The sequence below is a fragment of the Podarcis filfolensis genome (genome assembly GCF_964270895.1).
Source record: "Podarcis filfolensis genome assembly, chromosome: 3".
Taxonomy (NCBI): Eukaryota; Metazoa; Chordata; class Lepidosauria; order Squamata; family Lacertidae; genus Podarcis; species Podarcis filfolensis.
In genome coordinates this window covers 103,808,020-103,827,401 of record NC_139606.1, presented here as the reverse complement: position 1 = coordinate 103,827,401, position 19,382 = coordinate 103,808,020, and the positions used below count along the sequence as shown (strand labels likewise).

The 19,382-nt window shown below is 45.6% G+C and overlaps 1 protein-coding gene across 9 annotated transcripts in view; it reads left to right on the top strand.

Annotated features, from left to right (window-relative positions):
• The window catches only part of KLC4 (kinesin light chain 4), a 62,783-nt gene that overhangs the window by 6,098 nt on the left and 37,303 nt on the right, over positions 1 to 19,382 (top strand). For 2 of the 9 annotated variants that reach the window (XM_083605177.1, XM_083605181.1), the window contains exon 1: positions 18,297 to 18,382. The exons of 5 other annotated variants lie outside the window; for them this stretch is intronic. The gene's annotated coding sequence lies outside the window, so the exon portion shown is untranslated. Of the gene's footprint in view, positions 1 to 9,538; positions 9,648 to 18,237; positions 18,383 to 19,382 lie in introns of those variants that run through there. 2 more of the 9 variants (XM_083605174.1, XM_083605173.1) reach the window with 2 other exon arrangements.

The following is a 19,382-nucleotide window of genomic DNA, read 5'->3' as shown; positions in this document are numbered from 1 at the left end:
GTATACAGACACAGAATTGCATTTTATTTTATTTTTTATATGCTTTTTATTAGTTTTTCATTTAATTCCAACATAGTAAGTACATTAATATTAAACAATCATTTACCCACATTCTTTCCCATTCTGCCGAATGGCTTCCACACACTAAACATGAGCTCTGTTGGCTAGAAGAGTGGAGTTCTAACATTTAATTCAGTAGGGAAAAGGGATGATTCAGCTGTGGGGAGTTTGGGAAAGTGCTTTCATATATAGTGGCAGCTTCATCATTGGAGGCACTCTCTAGTCTGCTGGTTAAATGGTTGCACAAGCACAAAGCAATCAGACTGCTGTAAATTCATGTTTGCAAAAGCTGACCTTCCTAAGGAGGCTTGGGCAGTTGCTAGGCGAGGTACAAAAGGAGACTGAAGGAGAAGTGATCTCAGAAAGGGGCGAGAACAAAATAAAGTAACACTCTACAGAGAAAAATCTTTCCATGGACACTAGCTCATCCTTTGCCAGTCCGGTGCTCTCTAGATGAACTACAACTCCCATCAGCCCTTGGACTTTTTGAAAAGGGGGAAACTAAGTATGGTTGTGCCCATTTGTCTTCTTTTTCCTTTGCTGCCCGTGGAAGGGCTTATTGAAAGGCAGAGAGAGAGAAGCGCCCGGCCCATTTGCGTCCTCTTTGCTTTACTTCCCACTGGTCTCATGGAGCAACAATAGGCAGCTGCTCTAGCTATGGAGTAGTTTTTGGAAAGTGTGCATTGTGTGGAGTAGTGCAGGAGAAAGTTCAGCATCCACTCTTCTTGTTGTTTAGTCGTGTCTGACTCTTCGTGACCCCATGGACCAGAGCACGCCAGGCACTCCTGTCTTCCACTGCCTGCTGCAGTTTGGTCAAACTCATGCTGGTAGCTTCGAGAACACTATCCAACCATCTTGTCCTCTGTCGTCCCCTTCTCCTTGTGCCCTCCATCTTCCCCAGCATCAGGGTCTTTTCCAGGGAGTCTTCTCTTCTCATGAGGAGGCCAAAGTATTGGAGCCTCAGCTTTAGGATCTGTCCTTCCAGTGAGCAGTCAGGGCTGATTTCCTTAAGAATGGAAAGGTTTGATCTTCTTGCAGTCCATGGGACTCTCAAGAGTCTCCTCCAGAACCATAATTCAAAAGCATTAATTCTTCGGCGATCAGCCTTCTTTATGGTCCAGCTCTCACTTCCATACATCACTACTGGGAAAACCATAGCTTTAACTATATGGACCTTTGTTGGCAAGGTGATGTCTCTGCTTTTTAAGATGCTGTCTAGGTTTGTCATTGCTTTTCTCCCAAGAAGCAGGAGTCTTTTAATTTCGTGGCTGCTGTCACCATCTGCAGTGATCATGGAGCCCAAGAAAGTAAAATCTCTCGCTACCTCCAACCACTCTTATTTTGTTTTATTTTGCTGCTGGCCAGCCATGTGGAGCAGTAGGCAAACAGCTAGTTTAAAAATAATGTGTGCATTTGAGTGGGGTGGGGGAAATCACAGAGCTCACCTATTGCTTTCCTGCCTGCCAGTTTTATGGCAGCAGCTGGCTGAGGGACTTTTTTTTTTAATGTGTGTGTGGAGGAAGAAATGCACCGATCATCCTGTTGCTGCTTTGTTTGTTTTGCTGGCCAGCAGCACCCAACATGGCCACTGACATAATCACAGGGCGCTGCTGGCCATTGACAGACAGCATGTTGTTGCTCTGCCTTCCATGGGCGGCCACCAGAAAAGATGCTGCTGGTGACTATTGTGTACTGCCTTCCATAACATTTCACTAGCTGCTGCGAGTGTGTATCAGACCTGGGCTGCTGCTCTTCCAACTAATTATATCTCTTGGTTCTTCCTTGTTTGTTGTTCCTTTGTGTTGCTTGCCAATCCAGCTGCTGTGCTTCGCCTTTTCAAAGGATCTCTGCAGCTTGTATAGCAATAGCCTGTTACCTTAACTAGCGCGCGGTAGGCAACTGAATGGGGGCATGCCACAGCAGGGTTGTCCTCATTGCAGCTGAAAAGCTGCCCCCACTTCATGTATTGCTGGATGTTGCAAATTGCCTCAGACTCCTGCAGATTGTCATGCAAGAATCCTCTGGTGTATCCTTCCCTTTTGGCTCTGTCTGTATATTTGTGCTTGCTTAAATAAAATTACACCAGAAGAATACCACTGTTAAAGGACATGTTCCTAGTGTGGTTTTTTTTTTTTTTGATGTGTGAGTGTGTGTCAGTTGTATAGATTGCTTTGCTGTAAACAGACTTGAATGTTTTAATAGGTGTAATTTGATGTAAGTTTACTCTGCGATAGTAGTATGTTCATGCCAATTCCTGCCTAAAACAGTTGTTGTTGTTTAATCGTTTAGTTGTGTCCGACTCTTCGTGACTCCATGGACCAGAGCACGACAGGCACTCCTGTCCTCCACTGCCTCCCGCAGTTTGGTCAAACTCATGCTGGTAGCTTCGAGAACACTGTCCCACCATCTCGTCCTCTGTCGTCCCCTTCTCCTTGTGCCCTCAATCTTTCCCAACATCAGGGTCTTTTCCATGGAGTCTTCTCTTCTCATGAGGTGGCCAAAGTATTGGAGCTTCAGGATCTGTCCTTCCAGTGAGCACTCAGGGCTGATTTCCTTCAGAATGGATAGGTTTGATCTAAAACAGTACCACTGTTATTCTGTATGGAGTGGAGGCATATTATCTGCATCTGGGCCTGTGAGATCTGCACTGTCAGCGTGGGTATTGATGTGTGGAAATTGTTCAACTCAGACACTAACAACAAATTAGCCCTTTGTACCTCTGGGGGATTCACAGCATTGGTCTGAACACAGCCACCCCTGTTTCGAACTCTCCTCATAGACTGTGTCAAGAGGGATCTTGAGAGTGGAAGCAGAGGGATTTTTGCTGGTGATATCTGTTGACATAGGAGCAGTGTTTCATAGTGGGAAGGGGGGAGAAATCAGTATTTGTGAAGTGGCCTAAGTAGATTGCTTGCATCCGAAGACCAGAGTTCGTATGAGATTGTCTTGAAACAACCCTGGGTATGAGAAGCCAAGGATTTTAAACCTGCATGTGTCTCTTGTTCAAAGAGTAAATGTTGTTGGCATCTGTCTTGAGATACAATGGAGGGCAACTCTGGGGGTGAAGTAAAAATGCTGTGTTAGCAGCACCGAAGTGACTTCTCTGGGGTGCAAGTCTGGACGGTGTCTATGGAGGTCCTGGGCTGCACAAATGTCAAGACCCCCACTCGGCCTCACTGATTATTTATTATTATTTTATTAGATCTATATACCACCCTTCATCAGGTCTGTTCACAAGATAAAATCTGGGACAAAGTCCCTCGTGCAGAATGATACGGTCCAAAGGAAAGCAGAGCAATACATCTGGCATCAGCTTGATTGCAGGAATTGCCCGAAGAAGTCATGCACGGTGCCATCCAACCATCTTAGCCACAGGGGTCAGCAAACTTTTTCAGCAGGGTCCACTGTCCCTCAGAACCTGTGGGGGGCCGGACTATATTTTTTGGTGTGTGTGTGTGGGGGATGAACGAATTCCTATGACCCAAAAATAACCCAGAAATGCATTTTAAATAAAAGGACACATTCTACTCATGTAAAAACACGCTGATTCCTGGTCCATCTGCGGGCCAGATTTAGAAGGCGATTGGGCCGGATCTGGTCCCCGGGCCTTAGTTTGCCTACCCATGGTCTTAGGGACTACACTCCAGATTTGTGTAGGCGTTTACTCCTTAGCCTTTTCTTCTCTTGAAGATATCCTGCAAGATAGTGGAGGTTTAGGATCAGAGTTTTCCTTCTCCTAGATGGGCTACCTTCCCAAGTTGATGAGCCCCATCTTCCCCTCACTTCCCTCTACAGCACGTGCAGAAATTGCCTTCTTGACTGTTGGACCCATATTGGTCTCATCCAGTCAATCTGCCGGAGTCTTCTCTTGACATATAGGAGAAGTCTCCAACTCACTGGCAGTTTACACTCATTACAGCTGGTTCAGCCAGCTAGCTGAAGCCGTTTCCCAGGGTGTGGACGCTGTCACATTAATGGAGTAAATACCACTCAACTGGTCTTTTGAGTCTCACAGATGGACACTGTACTGCAAGAATGAGGAGCCTGTGGCCCTCCAGATGTTGTTGGACTCCAGTTTCAGCCTTAAGCCTCTTTTTCTCCCCTTGCCCAGGTTTGCTGTTTGGATAGAATTGTATATGAAGTGTGCAAACACTGACCATGGGAATAAATCATTGTGGGGGGAAATAGCTGTGTGCTATAGGAAACAGTAGGGATGCGGGTGGTGCTGTGGGTTAAACCACAGAGCCTAGGACTTGCCGATCAGAAGGTTGGCGGTTCGAATCCCCGCGACGGGGTGAGCTCCTGTTGCTCGGTCCCTGCTCCTGTCAACCTAGCAGTTCAAAAGCACGTCAAAGTGCAAGTAGATAAATAGGTACCGCACCGGCGGGAAGGTAAACGGTGTTTCCGTGCGCTGCTTTGGTTCACCAGAAGTGGCTTAGTCATGCTAGCCACATGACCCGGAAGCTGTACGCCGGCTCCCTCAGCCAATAAAGCGAGATGAGCGCCGCAACCCCAGAGTCGGCCACGACTGGACCTAATGGTCAGGGGTCCCTTTACCTTTACCTTATAGGAAACAGTACCAGCTTTTAGCTTTTATCAAGAGAGTAAATTGGTAGATCCAGGTGAGGCTTTGGGAGGAATGGCTCTGAAATGATAATACTGTGATAGTATTAGCCTTTTGCCACTTGTATATGCTCTGAAAGAAATGTAATACTTGACTTTAGAGGGTTTTCAGAAAGGAATGGGATATTTGGAGAGAGAAAAATCTCTTTTAAATAAAACTTTGCCCCTGGACAGTTGTGGGTACCAAGCCAAGTTCATGTTATGGGCAGTAGCTCCAGACGGCTTTTTCTTAATGGGGCAGGATGCGTAGAGCCCAAGACGTTGTGCAGAAGCCCAAGGTTAATTGGTTCATTCTTGTCACACTAAATTCTGGTTTAGCATGACATCCAAAAACAGTAAAGTGTGTGTTGGGGTGAGGGAGGCAGAACCCAAACTCTCCTTCTCTCTGCAGTCATCAAACTCCTGATTTTGAGTGTCCAGGATATTTTAAAATGGATAAATAAACAAGGCATGGCATGGCAAGGCAAGTGGGACGCACTCGATGCAGGAAACAAAGAAACCTGAAGTGAGATTTGTCCCAAACACCCTCCATCTTTCTCTTCTTTCTACCAGTCTCCCTTCCCCCTGGGGTCATGTATTATTTTGTGATAGGCCTTAATTGTTAGAAGCCTCTTGAGTCAATTTTGACTGAAAAGTAGGAGCCAGGGTATATACAATCATTAAAATGACACTATTATTTTCTTAGGGGAAAGGGAGGGGGGGCGGATGGTGAGAACAGGATGCTGGACAAGATAGGCCATTGGCCTGATCCTGCGGGCTCTCCTTACGTTGTTATTAGACAAGTATAGTTCTGTTCAAGCTGTATGAAGTGCTTCCTCTATTCGCTCTTTCCTCCTGCATGCCGATTTTCATTTCACTCAGCAAGCCGCCCTGTTTAACATTTAATATCCCTTGATGTCTTCCGTGCGGCTTTACAGAGTCCCAATGGCTGTAAGCGACCACAGATCTCCATTGGGTGCGGCTATAATTAAACCACCTTGGAACGGGAGAGCAGAGTTAATATTTACCTAGCCGTGGAGTGAAAAACCTTGTTTTTCTTCTCTCTTGATATAAAGCAAGAGACAAGGCTGCCTTGTACTTGAGTTTTATGGTAAGTGCTTATCTTGCACTTGGTGCAGAGCCCAGCCTCACCCAGTACCTGTTTTAACGTTTTGGCTTTCCTGTTAACTCAAATGGGGTAAATATATATCAGGGAGCCTGGCATGCATGTCTTCCCTTTGAAGACTGGCATTTTGGAGGGTAGCAGTTGACAAGGGTTGTGTGTCTTGACATGCCATTAAAAGATGGGTCTGGTTCTTCACTGTATACTTTTCTATTTTGACTCATAATTTAGGAACATAGTGCTATATGAATTCTAAGGTCTCATATATATAAATCTTATGTCCATAAATTTACAAGGCAAACATGGGCATAAGTATATAAACCACATGTCTGAAATAGTACAGGAGAGCAATCCTGAAACCATTTAGACTCTTCCAGTGACCTCAAATATTCTCTGCAGTGAGGAAGAAAATGGGAAAGCCTCCCCACTGCCTCTTTGCTCAAGCATATTTGTGTATGAATAGGGTGAGCCTGTGACCTGGATTCAGGAACTAAGTATTTAGGATCTCAAAAGGAATGACCAGGCTGCCCAGGTGGAACAATCAGTGACCATTGCCAGGTACCCTGACAAACAGGATTTCTGTGGTAGACTGCCCCCTGTCATGTATTTCTGTTGGAGAACGCCTCCTTCTGGGATGTTTGTATGATTCTTTGGGGGGTGGTCTTGAGCTACAGGGTGGGCAATTTCAAAAGTCTACATAAGGGCTTGCACACCATTGTTTGGGGTTCCTTTCCTCCCTTCCTGCGTGGGGTGAGTGGGGGACCCTGTTGCAACAGTTTAATAAAGATCAGGCTTATTAAGCTGCTTTGCTTCTTAATATTCTCTGGTTGGCCTCTGTTATTTTCTCCTTCCGATAGGGCACCTACTTAAGGACTCTATACGGCCTCTTGGATACCCTATAAGGGAAAAGGAGCAGTTTTTTTTCTTATAACAATAGGAAGCTTCCTTTATATTGAGTCAGACCATTGGTCTATCTAGCTCACCTTTACCTTTACCCATCTAGCTCAGTACTGTCTACACTGACTGCCAGCAGCTCTCCAGGGTTTCAGATAGAAGCCCTTCCCAGCCCTACCTGGGGAGGCTGGGGATTGAACCCAAGACTTTCTGCATGCAGAGAACTCGCTCACTCACTAAGCTACAGCCCATCCCCAAAGGAGGGAGAAATGGGGTAGGGGAAAAGGTCTCAATTTGTTTAATAGGAGGGAAGTAGCAATGTAGAGACAGGAGGATGAGCAGTGAGAGGTCTCGGGGCATTACTGAGTAAAGTAGGGGTAGCCTATGTGGTGTCTTCCAGATGTAGTTGGACCACAACTCCCATTCACCCATGCCAGTATGGCTAGTAGTCAGGGATGATGGGAGTCCAACAATGTCTGGAAGGCACTTCCTGGAGTAAATATAGTATAATTTAGTATAATTCTTTTTTTAAAATTTTTTATTAAAGATTTTCTTGTTTTACAGAAGTAAGTGTAATGCCTCGTATTTTTTCCATGTAACATTTTTACAAATCCGTTTCATTTGTTGAGACATTTGGGGGGAGAAGAAAAAGAAAGAAAGAAAAAGGGGCTGGAGGGAGGGAAGATGGGTGGGGTGGGGTCGGGTAGCGGTGTTTCTATTATGCTTAATGTATGTAGAGTTTGGTGTCAGCTTTGCTTGTGCTGTTCACTTGCGTTCCTTAGGTGGTGAGAAAGGTTGGGGTTGGCCTAGGGTGTGGTTGTTTGTTTGTGATTGGCTGTGGTGATCTTTGTTTTCGTGTGTGAGTGAGGTGGGTGGGTGTTTTGGATCAGGTTAGCCATATTGATTTGTATACTGTTGGTGGATTACTGTCATTGTCTTGTTGGGCTGTGTATGTGATAAAGGGGAGCCATACCAGGGTAAAGGCGTCTTCTTCTGTTTGTCCCCGTGTCAGTTTCAGTTTATTGGTTAATTTTTCTAGTAGGGCTGTTTCCCATACTATTTGGTACCATTGGTCCATGCTTACTCCTGAAAGGTCTCCCCAGTGTCTGGTTATGGTGTTTCTGGCTGCTGAAAGTAGGTGGGTTATGAGTTCTTTGTGGTGTAAATGGGCATTGTTGTCTTGGAAGATGTTTAGTAGGGCCAATTCTGGGGTGAATTTTAGTATAATTCTAAAACAGGATGCAAGGGTTCTCCCCAAGCCCACAGCAGGGCACCTAACACTGTCTTTAAAATATATATGGCTATAATATCAGTAGGGACACGGGTGACGCTGTGGGTTAAACCACAGAGCCTAGGACTTGCTGATCAGAAGGTCGGCAGTTCGAATCCCCGCGACGGGATGAACTCCCGTTGCTCGGTCCCTGCTCCTGCCAACCAAGCAGTTCGAAAGCACGTCAAAGTGCAAGTAGATAAATAGGTACTGCTCCGGCGGGAAGGTAAACGGCGTTTCCGTGCGCTGCTCTGGTTCACCAGAAGCGGCTTAGTCATGCTGGCCACATGACCGGAAGCTGTACGCCGGCTCCCTCGGCCAATAAAGTGAGATGAGCACCGCAACCCCAGAGTTGTCCACAACTGGACCTAATGGTCAGGGGTCCCTTTACCTTTATCATTAGCAGAACTAGAGAGAATTTCCTCAAATCTTGATCTAGTCTTCCACCAAAGGCCATCAAGAATGAGCCTTTAATGAATTATCCTGGACAAACGCTTCCAAGTCAGGGTTACAGTCCCTAAAACAGGCCCTGTTTCTTTTTGTTAACCTTGGTGGTCCATGATTTTCTAAATCTGAGCCTTTGTTTTTTGAAAATCAATATGTGCAGGAAGGTTCAAATGAAGACATGCTGTTCCCTGGATATCGGAAGGCCACCCATTATGTTTTAGATACTCAGCAGAAGCCGCTCTTGTTTGTAGGTTTTCTTTTGGTGCAGGTATGGAGTAGTTAGGTACAGCTGTGACCCTTCCATCTGTAAGTTGCATTGAAGTTAGCAGCGCTTATTTCCAGGAAAATGTGTTCAGAACTGGGATAGTCTGACTGCTTAGTTTAGTAAGGCTGTGATCCTGAACCCTTAGTAGGAAGAACTGCTTTAGCTTCAGCAGGGTGGCTGCATCATGTGCTCTCACACCATGCTCAGAATCCCATCGTTCCTCCAAGGAGCTCTGAGCAGTAGCCCAACATAATGGCAATGCAGTGGTACCTCGGGTTAAGAACTTAATTCATTCTGGAGGTCCGTTCTTAACCTGAAACTGTTCTTAACCTGAGGTACCACTTTAGCTAATGGGGCCTCCCGCTGCCGCCGTGCTGCTGCCACGTGATTTCTGTTCTCATCCTGAGGTAAAGTTCTTAACCTGAGGTATCACTTTAGCTAATGGGGCCTCCTGCTGCTGCCGTGCCACTGCTGCACAATTTCTGTCCTTATCCTGAAGCAAAGTTCTTAACCTGAGGTACTATTTCTGGGTTAGTAGAGTCTGTAACCTGAAGCATCTGTAACCTGAAGCGTCTGTAACCCGAGGTACCACTGTACAGTAAGCCTGCAACGTACTGGTGGCTGAGAAGAAGTCAGGGTGGGGCGTATTGAAGAGCTCGCTTGCTTTGGCAGGATGTGCAGCCTGCAAGGGTGCTGATTCTGTTCCTTTGTATTTCCGTCACTTCCTATGGACCAGTGCCTCGGATGTGAATCTTTCTGTGCTTGCAGGAGAGCATTTGCTCTCGGCAGTCTGGCTACATCTCTGCTGCTGCAGTGGGTGGGTCACCACCAAACTGCATAGTAACTCTGCCTCTGGTGGAGAGGGAACTCAGAGCATCAAATGCTGCTGTCTCTCTCTGTGTGTCCTGCTAATAACTAACGCCATGCAGTTTCTTTAGCATCACTTGGCCTGAGGAGGCTTCTGTGGAAACTGGCTTCTTCGCAGTGTAAGTTGCTCTGTGGGGTTTGGGGGGGGGGTTCCACTTTCGGGAGCTGAAGGACGAAGATCGGAGTGCTGTCCGTTCTTACTGGCAAAACGGCAAGCTTATTTTGTTTATTTGTATTCAGATGGAGCCCCTCTGGACCAGCCTGATTGGTAGAGCAGGAAGCTGGAGCCCACGTTTAACAAGGACCATGGGTTGTGTCGGGATGGATTGGATTAAAGGGAACTCTGAATTATTTCAGCAGCAGGGTGGGGTTGCTGGCTGCATCGCAAGACAAAGCAGAGGGCAGCAGCTCACGTGAAGCTCCTGCAGAGCAACAACTCTGAGCTAATAGGTGGAAAGCAAAGCCTGGTTTTCAGTGTGAATTATAGATGTGGCCTACCAGTGTTGGGGATGCGCTAGGGAGGCACATCAACCAAGGCCGTTCTCCCTTCTCTCTTAAAGTCCTTGTCCATTTATTGCTGCTGCCTTGGTTAAACTTGCTGCAGCTTCTCAGAAGATAAAACTCGATTATCCGGTGCAGTGGGACTCGGCACTTCTGCATCAGCCTCTGGGAATGCAGAGTAAGGTACAGGATTAGTGCACGCTAGTCATCTTACAGAGCCTGAAGTCCAGTGTGCTGCAATAGATGGTGGGTTTGATTTCAGTCTGGAAGCTCCTGGGTTCAGATGCCAATTTGCTTTAGACTTTGCATGGCCTCAGGGAAGTCGCTGTTTCTCAGCCTCACTTCCCCATTCATAAAATGGGAGTTATAGCGAGCTCCCCTGCAGAATTGTGAGATGGGCATACATAAAAATGGCAAAGCATGTTGCAGACGAAAAGTGCCTTGATAACTACTATTTTACAGCAGCTGTACCTAGAAGGCTGACACATTTATTGTCTCATCCCTTAGTAAGCAAGATCCTAACGTATCAGAGACAAGAATGGAGGAGCACTTGTGGATTTTGCAGAAGCTAACCATATTCCCGGCATAAAATTGAAATCTATATGTCTTAGAAGCAGTAGCTGTTTAAAGAAATGTGGGCACAATCTAATATTTTCTCCTATCCCCCCACCATCTATACTTGAATTTTGAATCATAGAGTTGGAAGGGACCACGAGGCTCATCTAGCCCAACCCTCTGTTGTGCAGGAATTCTAGCTCTCAAAAGCAGAGGTGGGGAGCCATTGGCCCTCCAGATGTTGTTGAACTCCTGTTCCCATCAGCCCCTGCCAGCATGACATGTGGCCTAGGATAGTGGGAGTTGCAATTCTGCAACATCTGGAGGGCCACAAGTTCCCCATCACTGTTGTAAGCTGTAGTCCTGGGGAAAGGTGAAAGACTCCCATCTTCCCGTTACAGGTAGGTAGCCATGTTGGTCTGCTGTAATCGAAACAAAAACAAAAAAATTCCTTCCAGTAGCACCTTAGAGACCAACTATGTTTGTTATTGGTATGAGTTTTTGTGTGCATGCACACTTCTTCACAAAAGCTCATACCAATGACAAACTTAGTTGGTCTCTAAGGTGCTACTGGAAGGATTTTTTTTATTATTTTGTTCTCCACCATCTCGTTCTATAGGCCGAGGGAGCCGGCGTACAGCTTCTGGGTCATGTGGCCAGCATGACTAAGCTGCTTCTGGCGAACCAGAGCAGTGCATGATAACGCCATTTACCTTCCCGCCGGAGCGGTACCTATTTATCTTCTTGCACTTTGACATGCTTTCGAACTGCTAGGTGGGCAGAAGCTGGGACCGAACAACAGGAGCTCACCCCGTCGCGGGGATTCGAGCCGCCGACCTTCTGATCGGCAAGCCCTAGGTTCTGTGGTTTAGACCACAGCGCCACTCGCGTCCCCTAATTTTTAAAATTTTTTCGCGTCCCCTAATTTTTATTTTTATTTTTAAAAGCACTTTTTAAAAAAGCATTTTCAGAGCAGTTTTTATATCCAGAGCAGTGAATCATGCAGAGATGCAACAGGCAGCCTCCCTGGATGGGTGCTTCAGCCTTGTAAGACAAAGTAGTTGAATCTCCTACAGGGCAGAGTTTTAGCAGTTGTTGGTTTCACTGAAGTGGAAAATTCAGGGGGGAGACCTGAGATATCTTTGCTGCCCCCTTGCAGCAATTCCCGCCCCCCTATTCTGTGAGCCAGGCAAATGAGTTGGAGGCAGTTGTACGTTTAAGACTGTGATGCTGATCTTAGAAGTGTTTTGTTCATGGGATATCATGGTGGGTTTCCCCCCTCCAACTTCGAACACACACCCTCTGCCTCTTAGCTTGTCTCCGTGAAATGCTTCTCCCTTCCATATGTAGTCAAAGAAAGAAAGTTTCATTAAAGAACTCTTGAGTATGTCACTAGATTCCCAATGTACAACTTACCATTTCCCCCATAATTACCTTGACTTGCTTTCCCGCGCCAATTTATAACTGGAAGCACAGAGATCAGAGAACCCAGGAGTTTTTATGGAGCGTCTAGTTTAGAATAGCTGCTATAGCTCCTTTGTGCAAACCTTTTCCATCCCACACCTTACAGCTATGATGAGTCAAATCCCAGCATTGGTAGCCTCAGGGCTCAGAGCTTTGTAGGAACTCATCTGTTGTCTTTGCTAGAAGTAAGTATTGATGAGCTTATTCAAACCGGAGATGCGTGAGGATTTAGTAAGCATGACTAAATGGCCACAGTATTGCTGTGACAAGCCCATTTGGATAGGGGAGGGTGACCATCTGCCTGCTATTCTGGTACTCCCCACCCTCAAAGTATTTATTTTTGTAACCTTGGAAAACAGCCGAGATGAGAAGAAAGCAGAAGTTGTTATAGAAGCGTCAAATTTCCTCGTTTGTTCTCCTTGTGGGTGAATGTTTTTGATACAAAATTGGTAACCAAAGTGAGTTTAATTAGATCCAGGGATCCAATTAAAGGGTGTTTAGGTAGTTCTGTGCCACTTTAAAAAAATATTTTCATTGAAAGGTTTTCATGGATAACAAAGCTGCATATAGTGTCTGTGTTTTAGTCCTGTGCCACTTATCACTTATTCAGTGCTGTGGGAATGACCTCGCTGCTGTACCCCAGACTGAGGAAAAATACCGTATTTTTCCGTGTATAAGACTATATTTTTTCCTAAATTTTTGAATTTTAAAATAAGGGGTCGTCTTACACACAGATAGTGCATAGTGCATTTTCTCAATTTTGAGTCCCCCAAAATAAGGGGCATCTTATACGGTGGTACCTCGGGTTAAGTACTTAATTCGTTCTGGAGGTCTGTTCTTAACCTGAAACTGTTCTTAACCTGAAGCACCACTTAATAATAATAATAATAATTTATTTATACCCCACCCATCTGGCTGGGTTTCCCCAGCCACTCTGGGCAGCTTCCAACAAAACACTAAAATACAATAACCTATTAAACATTAAAAGCTTCCCTAAACGGGGCTGCTTTCAGATGTCTTCTAAAAGTCTGGTAGTTGTTTTTCTCTTCGACATCTGGTTGGAGGGCGTTCCACAGGGTGGGTGCCACTACCGAGAAGGCCCTCTGCCTGGTTCCCTGTAACTTGGCTTCTCACAGCGAGGGAACTGCCATAAGGCCCTCGGTGCTGGACCCCAGTGTCCGGGCTGACACTGCTAATGGGGCCTCCTCCTGCTGCTGCTGCTGCACCGCTGTTGTACGATTTCTGTTCTCATCCTGAAGCAAAGTTCTTAACCCAAGGTACCATTTCTGGGTTAGTGGAGTCTGTAACCTGAAGCGTATGTAACCTGAGGTAACACTGTACATGGAAAAATACAGTAACTTCTGTGGAATGCAGGAACCTGAAGGAGAAGATAAAGGACCAATTGGTTTAAAAACATGCTGGATCAGGTCAAAGATGTATCTAGACATCTCTAATAATTGATTTATTGTCACCCCTTTTTGAAGGTCTCCCTAAAATCCAGTTCCTCAACTGGACCACCTTGACCGCCTGATGGGCCCCTTAGTGGTCAATCAGCTAGTTCTGAGTATAGGGAGAAAGCTATGGGCGACTCTCTCCCTGCCCTGCCCACACATATACCGTACTTTTCCGTGTATAAGACGAGGGTTTTTTCCGTTTAACTGATGCTTAAAAATTGGGGTCGTCTTATACATGGGTAGTGCTGAGTGGTGACTGGTGATTGGCTGATGCTGTGAACAGGAGATTGTCGGGGCGGTACTGCGGGTGATTCGTTGCCGCGGCAACGGTTTTTGTCGATTGGCTGCTGCTGCTGCGGCGGCAGTAGGGCGGGCGGTTTGCGGCTGCCGGCTGTGAGCGGTCGTGTCCGATAGGAAGCGTTGGTCAGGCGGGTGAGTGATTTTCTGCAATCCCCTCTCCCCCAAAAAACTCAACAACTGTGGTCAATCCTCCTCAAGAAAAGCTCAACAACCCTGGGCAATTTCCCCCTATTTTCTTAATTTTGAGTCCCCCCCCCAAATAGGGGACGTTTTATACACGGGGGCGTGTTATACACAGAAAAGTACGGTGCTTTTGAGATTAAGGGGGTGGGGAAGGCGCCAGTGGGCCTTGGACCACTTTCAGGTGGGCCTCGCTGCCACCTCACCTGCCTGCCTTGTTCTCTGGCCATGCCATAGCCTTTTGGTTGGACCAACTCTAGTACCAGCTACTCCTTGCATGCTGAGTAAAGGTGCTTAGGAGACAGAAAAAAATCGAGGGAGAGAAGAAAAGTCTGCCTTCTCCAAGGGGAAAGGGCCACAGGAGGTGTTGAAGGAAATTATAAAGTGAGATATAAGGTTAAGATTTATTTTTTATTATTATTAATTGAAATAAACCAGGAATAGAAAGGAATGAGATAAAAAAGGAAACTGCTGTAGAAGTGAATATAAAAGGACCATTAACTTAATTTTATATAAAAAAAGTTCCTTCCAGACAGGCTAAAAGAGAAAGGAAAATCTTATAATAATAATTTATTATTTACACTATACCCCGCCCATGTGATTGGGTTTCCCCAGCCACTCTGGGCGGCTTCCAACAAAATATTAAAATACAAATCTTCTGCTCCTTCTAAGGCCTTCTGTCGTGGACACAGCTTGCTACTGAGCAGGTTCGAGCTTGAAGCTTATCTTCAGGGTTAGATTGCCCCAAAGCTAGAAGCAAGATGTTGTTCTCTTAGTAACCTTTGGAATTTTTGTGTCGTTCATTGGCTTCTATTACAAGTTAGCAGGGAGTCAGGGGAAAAGTCCAATGTCTTGTTTCTGCAAGGGGAATTAATTCCTGCCAGTGTTAAGTGAAAAGAGAAGTTGGGTGTTGGAGTGCAGTGACTGCAACAAGACTGCAGAACAAGTAGTAGGTGAAAGAAAGTACCCACAGCAGAAAACGAGGAGGTAAAGTTGTTGGAGCTGGGAGGGAGAAGAAAACATTTCTGAAAATACATTACAAAAATCAAAGAAGACAAATGCTTGGTTTTCTTGTTGTTGTTTAGTCGTGTCCGACTCTTTGTGACCCCATGGACCAGAGCACGCCAGGCACTCCTGTCTTCCACTGCCTCCCGCAGTTTGGTCAAACTCATGCTGGTAGCTTCGAGAACACTGTCCAACCATCTCGTCCTCTGTTGTCCCCTTCTCCTTGTGCCCTCCACCTTTCCCAACATCAGGGTCTTTTCCAGGGAGTCTTCTCTTCTCATGAGGTGGCCAAAGTACTGGAGCCTCAGCTTCATGATCTGTCCTTCCAGTGAGCACTCAGGGCTGATTTCCTTAAGAATGGAGAGGTTTGATCTTCTTGCAGTCCATGGGACTCTCAAGAGTCTCCTCCAGCACCATGCTTGGTTTATGCATTGTATTAAAACATTGTTAAAATTAAACTATGACTTAACGTGACCAACAGTGCGCTAGGGTACACGGCTTAACAGTTCCCAGTCTCTCCTCCCCCTGCTAACCATTTATCGTGCCTGGGGAGGAAACAGCACAGAGGCTGACTTTGCCTTACACGTGAACCAACACTCTTGGTTTGTTTCCTCGCCAGGGAAGGATCAATTCAGTAACTTTTGAGCAGTGTGCACCAGTGTGTCTCTTGGTCACGTTAAACCATAGTTTAATTTTAACTATTGTTTAGCGTGACATGCGAAGAGGGCCTGGTCTGTTGCAGTAAGAGGGTGAGGATGGAATCTTCTCTTTCCGTTACACATTCTTCTGTAGAGTCCTGTAGCATTTGTACTTTTTCTTTTGTATTTCCTCCTCTTAATGCTGTCTGTCTTCTCTTGCACTCCTTCCTGCTCCTGTCTACTCATCTATCCCATCTGCCCAATAAGTGGTAATAGCAAAGGCACACAGCCAAGCCTCCTTGGTGGTGGCCCCAACAGTTCTGGAACATCCTCCCTAAGATAGCCTGACCAGGCCAGGCCTTCCAGTTTTTTCGAAGGAAAGTTAGATGTCTTTTAACATAGACAGGCATTCTGTGTGATTACCCGATGGTATTTCAATTTACTCTAGTTGTATTTTTTTCTTCTCTTTGGATACGCATTTTTGTTTTACCTGTTAGTTTTGTGAATTATTTTGCGATCCCTTTTGGCTCTGTTTATGGAGACAGTTGAAGTACAAGTTTAAAGTACATGCGCATTTTATAATGAATGATTTTAGAGTGTTGTTTGTGTTGTACTTTTGTACTGTTTTATTGTTGTTAGCCGCCCTGAGCCCGGCTTCAGCTGGGGAGGGCGGGATACAAATAAAATTTATTATTATTATTATTATTATTATTATTATTATTATTATTATTATTATTATTGCCTAGATATCTTCATAGTTAAGTGTGCTGGAGAGCCCCTCTCTTTGTCTTGGACATGTGGAAAAGGTCTAGACGTTTGCAGATATGAGATAGCTCTGTAGAGCATGGGACTCTTAATTTCAGGGTTGTGGGTTTGAGCCCCACGTTGCGCAAAAGATTTCAGCATTGCAGGGGGTTGGACTCTATAATTCTATGATCTATGTAATAATGCATAACTCAGTTAAGCTGCAGAGTTTGGCTCTCTAAACATCCTTGTGACTAGATTGTGCTAAACAAAAATGCTTTGTATTGACAGGATTGCGAACTGTGTTTAGAAAGCTTTCGGCACTCCAATAGCTTCCCAGTATCCTAAAAATAAGGGACTACACTAGATTAGTGATTGCAAAAAATAGGAAAACTTTAAATGCAAATATTTTTGAAGCCTGGGTTTCACAAGTATGGGACATCTTGCTTATGAACATATTAACCATTTCACAGAAGGAATAATAATCAAAGTTGGGGGGGGGGACTCACACTTTTTATACAGCTTAGTAGCCCTTTATTGACTTTGTTAAGACAATCACACATAGTTTTCACCCTCTATCTACTCATGGAACCTTATGGAAAGACACTTTCATTTGATTGCCTAAAACTACAACCCTCAGCTGCTGTTTTTCTTTCTTTTCAGCACAACTACTAAGCTCTCTTTTCCTTGCATGGGTATGTTTTATTACTTGAAACTAAAAATCCTTTTTTTTTTAAAGGGGACTATATTAAGCTTAAATGTGTGGAGCTGAAGGTGCTGTAGCTCTTTTTTTTATTAAATATTTTCTTGATTTACAAAAGTATGTGCAAAGTCTTTCTCGTGTGCGTGTGTGTGTATATAGATAGATAGATAGATAGATAGATAGATAGATATAGATATATATAGATATTTCCATGTAACATTTTTACAAGTCAGTTTCATTTGTTGAGACATTGGGAAGAAAAGGGGGAAAGAGGTGGAGGGGGGGTAAGATGAGTGAGGGGGGGTTGGGTGGTGATGCTTCTATTTTACTTACTATATGTAGAGTTTGGTGTCAGTGTTGCTTGTGCAGGTGCTGTAGCTCTGAATTTGGAAAGGGGGGGCTTCTTATTTGGGGCAGACCTTGAGGATACTGTACTCTTTACTTTTTAAAGTTGTTGTTTTTAGCTGTTTATGATATGCTCCACACAACTTAGCGCTTAAATAGCACCAAAATGCCAACAACATCCCCATCCACCCGTTACAATTAAGGTGTGAAAACTGCATTCTTCTCCTTTTATTTATTTTATTTTAGAAAATGTATAAACCATTGATCATTTAAATAAATAAAAAACAACACCGTAACCTCAAAGTGGTTTACAAAAATATGCCCGGTGCTTAGGCTCTCCACCATAGCACAAAAAGATTTTTTCTTCTTTGCCCTTCCAGCAAAAACCACACACCCTGTTCACCCTGCTGGTGGAACGTACCCTGCTTTTCTCCCCTCTGTAGCAGCCTGAGCATCCTTCCCTCGCTCTCGGTCCCCCTTTCTGATTTGGGAAAGCAAACTAGGGCTCTTGCCACTCCTTCCTTTCCCCCATTCCCTTCCTTCTTTGTTCTTCCTGCTCCAGGTCTGTATGGCTGCGAGGAGACCTAGGTTTGAGGCACAGTCCTTTTCCCACCTTGGGAGCAGGGATCAAGGGCAGCTGTGCTGGGAGAGAGACGCCCATTGCCCTGGCGCAGGGTGGTTTCTCTTAGTGGGACTTTCTGGGCAAACACAGGGAGGCGGGACAGTTGCCTAGCAAAGATCCCGGGGAGAGAACACCCACACCCACAGAGAGAGAGGTGGGACCAGACTGAGAACAAAGGCAGATCTGCTGATAGCCTCCTCCCTCTCTCCTCTCCCCCCCTTACTCCGCCTTGTCTGCGTAGCCTAAGAGCCTGGCCTCCTGCCAAGGAGGGTCACACAAGCCCAGGTTTCCGTCTCTTGTCTCTGCAGCAAGCCCTGCCACCGGCAACAGCTGTTCTGATGAGGTAAGCCCCCTTCCTGTGGAAGCCTCTGGGTCCATGGAGTAAGGAGACATGCCGGCCGGCCGGCTGGCTGGCTGAGTGGGTGGAACAGATCGGATTGCTGCTGCGCATCTTTTTGAGAGAGGATTTGAGCCCAGGTAACTGCTTGGCAAAGGAGCAGGAACCGGATCTTGGCGTCTTCTTTTCAACCACAACAAAACAGGGAAAGTGTCCGTAGGGCTGGGGAGGGATGTTGCCTCTGTATAATCTGCATTTCTCTCTCTCTCTCTCTTCCTTGTTTTCCTAGGCAAACTTTTGCTTAGCTTTGCACTGCCGGGTGGCAAATGTGTATGTACGCGTCAGTGAGGGCTGCCAGCTTTCTCGCTGTCAAAGCTGTGTGTTTCCGGCTCGTTCGTTTCAGCCCCTCTGCAGGTTTCAAGAACGCATTGGCGGCTCCTTCTTTCTTCTCACCTGTCTGCCCAAGCCCCACAAACCCTAATCCTCTACGACGTTCAGCAATAGCTAGCATTTGTACAGTGCCGTTTGGGAAAACTCAGCCATGGAAATGCAAATGAGGGGTTGCGGGTGGGAGACAGAGCCTCTTCCCAGAGTCTCAGATCGGAAATTAGGAAGGCTTGACTTGTCAACGTGCTTGGAGGAGCTGAGCAATTATACAGCACCTTCTCTTCCTTTCCTCCACTTACACCAGAACCCTCCTCAGTTCTGAGAGTGCGAATCCCCGTTGTTTTCTTCTATGGAGTTGAGTCCGGAACCAGACCGTCAAAACATTTTGTCCTCCTGGTTCTCTGCAAGATACACTTGTATTTCTTGAGCCGTTGAGGCTTTCTGTTGTGAGGAGAGAAAGAAATAGCAACTTAATTTCTCATTGTCTTTCGGTGGCCATACTGTAATCTGTGTGTCCCTGTTTCATCCCGTTCCGTGCTGGATTTATGTGACCTCTGTGGCTGGAGGTGTGCTCTCTGCTCTTCCTCACGTGCTCTTAAATGGCAGCTAAATCAGCTTT